Source organism: Pan troglodytes, chromosome 7, assembly GCF_028858775.2.
Source record: "Pan troglodytes isolate AG18354 chromosome 7, NHGRI_mPanTro3-v2.0_pri, whole genome shotgun sequence".
Lineage (NCBI taxonomy): Eukaryota > Metazoa > Chordata > Mammalia > Primates > Hominidae > Pan > Pan troglodytes.
The window spans coordinates 45,596,035-45,605,815 of record NC_072405.2 but is presented as its reverse complement, the minus strand read 5'-3'; positions in this window follow the sequence as shown (position 1 = coordinate 45,605,815).

The window sequence follows — 9,781 nt, the reverse complement described above, 5'->3', positions numbered from 1 at the left end:
TGCTTTTGATGTGCATCTCTCTAAACTAATAACGTTGAACATCTTTTTATGTGTTTATTGACTATTTGCATATCTTTGAGAAATGTTTATTCAAATCACTTGCTCATTTGAAATTGTGTTATTTATTTAATGTGAAGTTGTGACAGTTCTTTATATATTCTGCATACAATTCCCTTATCAGATATATGATTTGCAAATATTTTCTCTCATTGTGTAGATTTTTTTTTGTTACTTACTTGATGGTTTCAATTCATAGAACAAAAAAATCTTTAATTTTTATGGAATCCAACGTATCTACTTTTTCTCTTGTTGCTTGTGTTTTGTTGTCATATCCAAGAAACTATTGCCTGATTCAAGATCATCAAGATTTATTCCTATATTTTCTTTCAAGAGTTTTATAGTTTCAAGTCTTGCATTTAGATCCATAATCTATTTTGAGTTAATTTTTTTTTCAAGATGGTTTTGGCTATTTTGTGTCCATTGAAATTTTATATAAATATAAGGATCCGCTTGTCAATTTCCACAAAAAAGGCTGAGATTTTCACAGGGATTGCACTGAACCTACAGCTCAATATGCAGAATAATGCCATGTTAACAAACAATAGTCTTTTTTCTACCCATAAAAATAGGATCTCTTTCCATTAACTTGGAGCTTCTTTAATTTATTTCAAATTTTCTGTAGTTTCAGTATATGTCTAGAAGTTCTTTTCTTAAATTCATTTCTAGGAATTTTATTTTTGAATGTCTAAACTATTGGCAGATGTAATTTTTCCTTCCCTCCTTTCTTTCTTTCTTCTTTCTTTCTTCCTTTCTTTCTTTCTTACTTACTTTCTTTCTTTCTCTCTCTCTCTCTTTCTTCCTTCCTTCCTCCCTCCCTCCCTCTCTGTCTTTCTTTCTTTCTTTCCTCTTTCTCTTTCTTTCCTTTGTGTATTTTCTTTTCTTTTCTTTTTTTTTTTTGAGACAGGGTTTTGCTCTGTCACCCAGGCTGGAGTACAGTGGAATTATAATAGTTTATAGCAGCCTTGATTTCCCCTGCTCAAGTGATCCTCCCACCTCAGCCTCCTGAGTAGCTGCAACTACAGGCATGCTTAATTTCATTTTGTGATTGTTCCTTGTGAGTATATAGAAATAAAATAATTTTTGTACATTGATCTTGTATTCTGCGATGTCGCTGAAGTCATTTATCAGTTCTGATAGTTTTTTAGTGAATTCCGAAGAACTTTCTATATACAAGATTATGTGATATGCAAATAAAAATAATTTTATTGCTTTTTTTTCGGTCTGAGTGGCATTTATTTCATTTCCTTGCTAATTACCCTGGCTAGAGCCTCCAGAACAATGTTGAATAGAAATGGCAAGCGCTGACACAGTCATCTCATTTCTGTTCTTAGGGAGAAAGTATTCAGTTTTTTGTTATTAATATGATGTTAGCTGATGGTTTTCGGTAGATGCCCTTTTTCACATAGAGAATACTTTTATTCCTAGTTTGTTGAGTCCTTTTTATCATAAAAGGATATTGGATTTTGTCAAATGCTTTTTCTATTTATTGATGTGATAATGTGGTTTTTGTTCTTTATTCTATTAATATGGTGTTTTACATTGATTGATTTTCAGATGCAAAACCAACCTTGTATTCCTGAAATAAATGGCACTTGACTATGGTGTACAGTCTTTATTATATATTACTGTGTTTGATGAGAATTTTTTCTATTTATTTTCATAAGGAATACTGGCCTATAATTTTCTTTTCTTATGACATCTTTGCCTGGTTTTGGTATCAGGGGTTAATACAATACAATACGTATATTTGGGGTTAATACAAACTTGGGGTTAATTTCAACAGTATAGGGAAGGTTTGCTTCAATATAGCTTCATTGTTGCCCTCTTCCTTTGTGCTATTATCGTAATACAAATTACCATCATCAGCCAATCAATTTTTTTTGTAATTGTTGCGTTATGCCATGGTAGAGTGTTATAAAAATACATTTACACTTTATTTTTATATTTACCTATGAAGTTACATTTACTGGTGCTCTTTATGTTTTTATTTGGACTTGAGTTTCCATCTCAAGTGTCCTTCATTTTAGCTTGAGGGAATCCCTTTAACATTTCTTGTAGGGTGGATCTGCAGCTGACCAATTTTCTCATGTTTTATATGAGGATCTCTTAATTTTTCAATTTATTTTGAAAGTAGTTTTGCTGGATATAGAATTCTTGGTTAATGGCTCTTTCTTTCAGCACTTTCAATATGTCCTCACTGGCTTTGGCCTTTTCACTTCAACATCCGCAGTGAGAGCAAACTGTTAATATAATTGAGGATTCCTTGTACATGAAGTGTCATTTTTCTCTTGGTGCTTTCGAGATCCTCTCTTTGTCTCTATCTTAGAACAGTTTGACTATTGTATGCCTATGTGTGAATCTCTTCCAGCTTATCCAATTCAGACTTTATTGAGCTTCTCAATGTGTAGATTGGTTTTCATTACATTTTGTAAGCTTTTAGGCATTATTTCTTCTAACTGTTTTTTTTTTTTGTTTGTTTGTTTGACTCTCTCTTTCCCTCCTCTGCTTCTGTGCTCGTGCTATGCACATACCCATGTGCTCTGCAGTATCCTACATGTCTCTGAGGTCCTGTTTATGGTTTTTCATTTTGTTTTTGTTTTATTCTTTTTTCTTAGCAGACTGAAGAATTTTATTTTATCTCTCTTCAAGTTTGCTGCATCTTTCTTCTGTGAGTTTAAAGTTACTGTTGAGCTCCTCTAGTGAATTTTGAATTTTACTTGTGCTTTTCAACCATGGAATTTCTATTTGATTCTTTGTTTCTGATCATCTAAATTTCTTTATTGATATTTCTTATCTGGTATGACAGTATTGTCAAACTTTACTTCCCTAGATGATTTCATTTATTCTTTTGAACATACGTATATTAGCTGATTTAGAGTCATTGTCGACTGCTGTTCCCCCATCAGGGATAGTTTCTATTGACTGCTTTTTTTTTTTTTTAACTATCTATGGGTTTTTTGTTCCTTTGCATGTCTTATGATTTTCTTTTCTCATAAACTAGAAATTTTACATAATATAATGTGCCAATTCTGGAAATCAAATCTCACCCCATCAGTGTTTGTTTTTCTTACTGATTTTGTTTTTGTTGTTGCTGCTGTTTGTTAAATGACTTTTCTGGACTAATTATATGAAGTATATATTCTGTATGGTATAAGGCCACTAAAATTTCTGTTAGCATATCTTAGTGGTCAACCAATGATTGGCCACAGATTTCCTTAAGTGCTTTGAACCAATATGTCCCTTATCCTTGCTGAATATCTCTTTGTGTTTGGGACATGCCCTAAATACTCAGGGAGCTTACAACTTTACCTTAACCTTAACTTCCTCCTTCCTATCCTTTCAGAGGGGAGATTGGAGACCTCTTATATCTTTTCTGGGCATATGCAAAACCCAGCACTTGGCACTGTAGATCCCCAAGAATATGTCAGCACTTTTCAAAGAATACTGTGGACATCTCATTTCCTAAATATTCCTTTTAAATTTTCGGCCAGGCTCTTGTTTTCCCCAACTTGTATTGCACCCTAAAGCAGCTGCAAATGCTAAACAATTGCTTCTTTTTTTCCCCCACAAACACTTTGGGGAAAGTGCTTTTCTGCAGAGTGAGTTCTGAGTCAGGGCAAATAAAAATGCATTGGGAATGGGACTTGTCCAGGGAGCTGATAGACAGGTAATATAATGACAATGCTCTGGGAATGGGACTTGTTGAAGAGCTCCAAACCCAGTCTCCACCTCTGGGTGGTAACAGGGCAGCTAGTTTTCAAAACCAATATAGAGTGGGAAAGAGGGAGATAAAAGCAGGTCAAGTTACAATGCCCAAATTCCTACTCTTCTGATGGTCTTTCCGCCCATGTCATCCCATTTTATCCTTGATATTGTGCCTTTCAAGTGTTAAAATATGGATTAAATAAGCTAAACAAGCAGAGGATTTACAATAAATACAAGCAAAAAGGTGTTTTGGTAGTGAGTGGTGAATAAGCTCTAGGCATTTTGCATCAGAGGCGTATTGTAGTCAGAAACACTTTGGGCACGAGCTTTTTTTTATTGTTTACTCCTATACTTGTCAGTTCTCTAAGAATTACAGCTTTAAAAAGCTATATTATTTCTACAGTACTTTCTATATGCTTTTATATCCATTACCTCGTCAAACCTACAGCAACCTGTGATTTGAGAGGAGGAAACGTCGCCATCTAGATGTTAGGGAGCCCTCTTAAGGTTTTGCAACTAGACTCTGACACAATCACAGTAGGAGCCAGCCCTGAGGCTTCTGATTCAGGCTCCTGACTCTTTCCACAACATGGCTGTCTTTGTTGAGAAAGGAATAAAATGCAAATGCATCATCTTATGCCATTAGGAGAGCTGCTAAACATGTTTGGTGTGGAAGAAGTTGAAATGGATGGGTTAAGTGAGGTTTTTCTTCACCATCTGTGGTTTCCTTAGCTTCGTGATAAGAAACTCTCCTGGATCATCCACTACTCTTGGACACCCCTGCTGGCTCCTTCTCTAGTCGATGTTTATGTGTGTTGTTCCTCAGCCCGTAGCTCCATCCTTTTCTGTCATTAACCTTCTTTCCCAGAGAATGAATCTCCCTCTGGATTCTCAGGGTCACCTGTAACACTTCCAATCACACGTCTAGTCTTAGGGTCTCTCTTGAGTTCAGTCCTGAAGGACATCTTGCTTGCTGGGCATTTTCACTTGGAAACCCATTCTTACAGGGAGATGCTACAGTTCAGCTCTGTCCTTGAACCCAGTAATTCCAAGACACTGAGTATGGATGGGTCTCATCCAGAATTTGGTCCTCGCAGGAGCATGTCTTCTTATTCTCAGCAGGGGCTGTTCACATTCTTTCCACTCCAGTAAACTTCAACAATTGACAGCTTTATAGATTCTTGGCCTTCCAGAGTTCTAAATTACTTTACTTGTTTTCTTTATACAGTGCTGGGTTGGCTGTCTCCTAGAGCATTTAGCAAAGCTCAATGGGTTGTTTGGGTTTCACCTGCCTGTTGAGGAGTGCGATGATTCCTCCCTGACTCTGCTGTGTCCACGGAGGTTCTCCATGTTCCCTTCATGTTGGCACCTGGAAATCTAGGAGCACAATGTAGAAGTATCTTAAAGACTGGAAATTGGAAGCCGATATTGATGATACCTCCGAAGACTTGTAGTGGTGAAGTTCCTTGGATGTAGCTTCTTAGTAGTTAAATCTATACAGATGTGAAATACACTTTGTGTGGAAAAACCTCATGAAGATCGCTTATATAGTTTATTTTCTCATTTATGTTTGAACAACGTGTTCATGGTGCTGAATGCCTCTCAACATCATCAAAGATAACTGAAACTGGGTCTCCCTAGTACCCATCATTTCTTGCCCCCCACCCTCCACGGGCTGTTATATTCTGCATCAAGCCTTAGAAGAGGAAACAAAGGCAGGTTCGGGGACCAAAAGTATTCATGATAATTGATAAACTAGATTGAAACATTATAAACATATATATGTGTGTGTAATTATGTATCTTTAAAATTATGAGATGAAACTTTTATATATGTATACTTACATATAAAATTACTATAAAATTTGCAAAAAAAATTTGACTATGCACAAATCAAACCACCTAACAGACCTAACGGACTGACTGCCCATCCTTACCTAATAAAATGAATCCTCAGAATGAATGCTTGTTCCTTTTATTTCTGTGATGTTATTCACATTTAAGTCTCCAAGGATTTTGCCCAATTTGGGCTTCTTAGTCTGTGAGGTCCCAGGAGTCAGGGACAAAGGTAGCCAACAAATGTTTGCTGAATTAATTAATTAATTCATTAATGATCTATGCTCATTTTGCACAGAAAAGCACATAGACACATACCACCTGTCAATATCATTTAATAAATGCTTTTCTGACTGTCACAGAAGTCAAGATAAACAGACTTTGGATGTAGGGGCCTATATGGAGAATTCACAGTGGTAGAGATAACATAGGATTTTGAAAAAGAAGACTTGTCCAAGTCCTGCCTCATTGGGTGTGGTTAGAAATTCACTTTTCCAATATTCGTTTTCTCTAATGTAAAAGCAGAAATTAACAAGAGGATCCCCAAACCCTGTGGTTCTCGTACTTTATATGAATAAAGAAGGATGGAAGAGGGAAGATAGCTCTTCCACATGAAGCCACAAACTGGGGACGGAGAAAGACCCTACACTGATCCAAGTTGGGACTGATTATCTGGCAGGGGCACAAAGTTTAAGCAATGTTAGTTGAGAAAACTGCGAAGTCAGAAACATCTGTTCCCAGCCAGCCTCACATTTTCTTTCAGCACCTTTTTCTTCCGCTGGCTGGCTCCACTCAAGTGCTGGGTGCCAAGTGTCATCCCTGCTATGAGGGCCTCAGGGTCTATTGAAAAGATATGTTTTTTCCCACTAATGCTCATGAATAAAGGCTCAACATGTTAACCCTTCTCAAGGAGTTATTACATTCAAGAGGTAACCTCTTATAAATGAGAAGCCTCCTGGACCTGAAAGAATAGTCCCCCAGAACTCAAATGCATTGATTGGACATGACGATTTTGAGAGGGAGAGCCCTCCTGACTCTTCTCCAACCAAGTCACCTAACAGCCTGACCACCCATCCAGCCTGTTCCTGAGGACCACCCTAGGCGAGCACAAGACATGTTAGTGAAGGAATGACATCATTACTTCTGGACTCCCGTCCTTGAAGTTAATCACATTCATTGTTCCGCAGCTCAGCACCCTGAGCCTCACTTGTCTTTCTTTTCCTCTTGCTTCTTGTCCAACTTTGCCCCCAAAACAGTCTGATGCTCATCCAGGGTGCGGAGAGCACTTGGTGCTGCTGCCACTGGCCCCGGTCACTCCTTGTCAACTCCAATCACCCTCATTTTACTTCCTCTCCACAGTCCATTAACAGCAGCTCTCAGAATCCTGCGTGGTTACCTGCAGTCCCTGACCCTTGGCCTCAGGTGTCATGTAGCAAGAAAGTGATTCTTGATGGAAAAGAATGAGCAAACCTCATCTTCTCTTCATGCCCTTTCACCTTCTAAGGAGACGATTCTTGAAAGGGTGGAAAATCCTGAGAAATTTTATACATATATATTTTAAGTTAATTCTGCAGACTGCTGTGTTGGTGACATTTCCTTCAAACTGCAATAACTAACCTGTCACAGCCCTACAAATGCTGACAATACAGCACCATGTGGGGTTGACTTAATAAACCTCATTTACATTCATTTTGATTCACTCAGGCGTTGAAAAACATTTCACAGGAAAAACTAGGAACCTCTCCAAGACGACATGTTTGCTGATATGATATGAACAGACTTAATAGGCAGCATATATGAAAACATGCATTTCTTAGATTATTAGCAAACTCAGTACTTTATTTTTTTAAGCATTTAAAAATTATTCTTTTGAATAATTTGGGCTTCTAAGCTGTGAAATGTGTCAACTTTTACAGAGTCTTTCTGTTGAGTAGGTAGAGAAGAACATACTCAACTCTCTTCTTTGAGCTGTGAACCTGGGAAAATTTTTAAGCTCTCTGTATCTCAGTTGCTTCAGCTTAAAAATGCCTGTTTACCTAAGTGTATCATTGTTGCAATGGTGCTGCATGATAAACATTCCCCTAACAGTAGCTTACACTTAGAGGCATTTATTTATCATTTACATGTACTTGTGGTTCTACTGGGCTTAGATATGATCAGCCACATGTAGTTCCAGGCTGTGAGTTGGATTTAAGTCTGTTCTACACGTCTTCTCACTCTCCTTGGATCAGCAGCTACATGGAGCATGTTCCTCTGAAGGTGGATGGAGAAAGCAGGAGAGCCAAGACAAATCACAAACACACATAGAGGTGCCTCTGCTCGTGTCATGTTTCTTTACATTGCATTGAACAAAATAAGTCACATGGCTAAACCCAAAGTCGACGGGCATGAGAATGAATTCTCCCTGTACTCTAATGGAAAGCACTCCGAGGTCACAAGAAAAAAGGAAGGAGGAAAGAATTGGGAACACCTACCATACCACCTCACATAGACATTTTTTAAAAAGGAGATGATGGCTGGGCATGGTGGCTCATGCCTGTAATCCCAGCACTTTGGGAGGCTCAAGTGGGTGGATCACCTGAGGTCAGGAGTTCAAGACCAGTCTGGTCAACATGGTGAAACCCCATCTCTACAAAAATAGAAGAACTAGTAGGGCATGATGGCGGGTGACTGTAATCCCAGCTACTCGGGAAGCTGAGGCAGGAGAATTGCTTGAACCCAGGAGGTGGAGATTGCAGTGAGCCGAGATAGCACCATTGCACTCCAGCCTGGGTGATGGAGCCAGACTCTGTCTCAAAAAAAAAAAAAAAAAGGAGATGATGTATTTCAGAGCTCTGTAAATTGCAAAGTATCATGCAAATATTAGGTCTTGTGTGAAAGTTCTACATAGGAACACTTTCTACTAATGTGATTATTCTCTGGTTACCTGATGTCTGTCTGTATGCATGCCATCTTCCTAGCCACCCAGACTTGACACTGTGTCATCCTATTTCATCCTCCCTTTCCATCATCTGCCATGTTATACCAAAACTGGGGAGTCTATCCAGAGATGATACCTTATCAGCCTTCTCCCCTTCATTTTTTCTGCTTCTTACCACTTCTCTCCTCTGTCTTCCCTTACCCCAAAGTCTCCTTGCTTTAATCAGTTCTCAATACCACTATTAGGGTCATTTCCTTATGTGGCTTTCATTGTGCCATGTCTCTGCCTCAGGTTGGGTTTCCTAGAGGCAGAAGTGGAGACAGCGATTCTTGTATAAGTGATTTACTGAGGAAGTGCTCTCAGGAGAAGCCTCTCAGGGAATGAGGGAAGCAGGCAATCATAGGGGAAGAAGGTAGGCACAGATGTGGCTGCAGGAAGAGTCTAGCCTCAGCCTAATTGCATAGGGAGCTCTGGCGCATTAATGGCACCGAAGAGGTTGTTCCATCCAGAGGCAGGAAGACAGCCTATTTATTACTTCTTTCAATCCATCACTGTTCACAAGCCTTCCCTTCCAGAAGCACAGTAAGTCCTCTGCAGGAGAGTCCGGTGTAAGCCATCGGCAGTCATTATCTACATCGCCTCAGGGAAGGGTGTACTGGCCTTGTAAAGGGGCTTCCTGTGAGGCACCAACAGCATCTGCTACCCTCTCCTACTGAAAGTGTTTAACAATTCCTCATTGTCCTCAGATTAACGTTTCAGTTCTTTGATTTGTCATTTAAGTCCCTCTGTAATGTTACTTTTTTTTTTTTTTTTGGAGACAGAGTCTCACTGGACTGCAATGGCATGATCTCGGCTCACTGCAATCTCCACTTCTTGGGTTTAAGTGATTCTCCTGTCTCAACCTCCCATTTTTAAGCTACTTCTGTATCTTAATTTTTACTACTGTATTCCATGGAGCTTCAGCTGTAGCTAAACCCAATCTCTCACTGTTCTGGCCTCTGAGCCTTTAATTATGCTATTTCCCCACCTGAAATGCACTTTCCACTCCTTCCTATACTTCCTCACTTTTGACATCTCACCAGGATTGCCACCTTCTGTAAGAAGTTCAGGAAGAGAAAATAGAAAATGAAGAGAGAGACATCATTAAAGAAATAATACAAGAGAAGTTCCCAAGAAGGAAGCATGTGCCATTCCAGAGCGTAAGTTTCCACCAAGTGCTCCATTATATCTAATATGGTAAAATGTTAGGACACTTGGAATG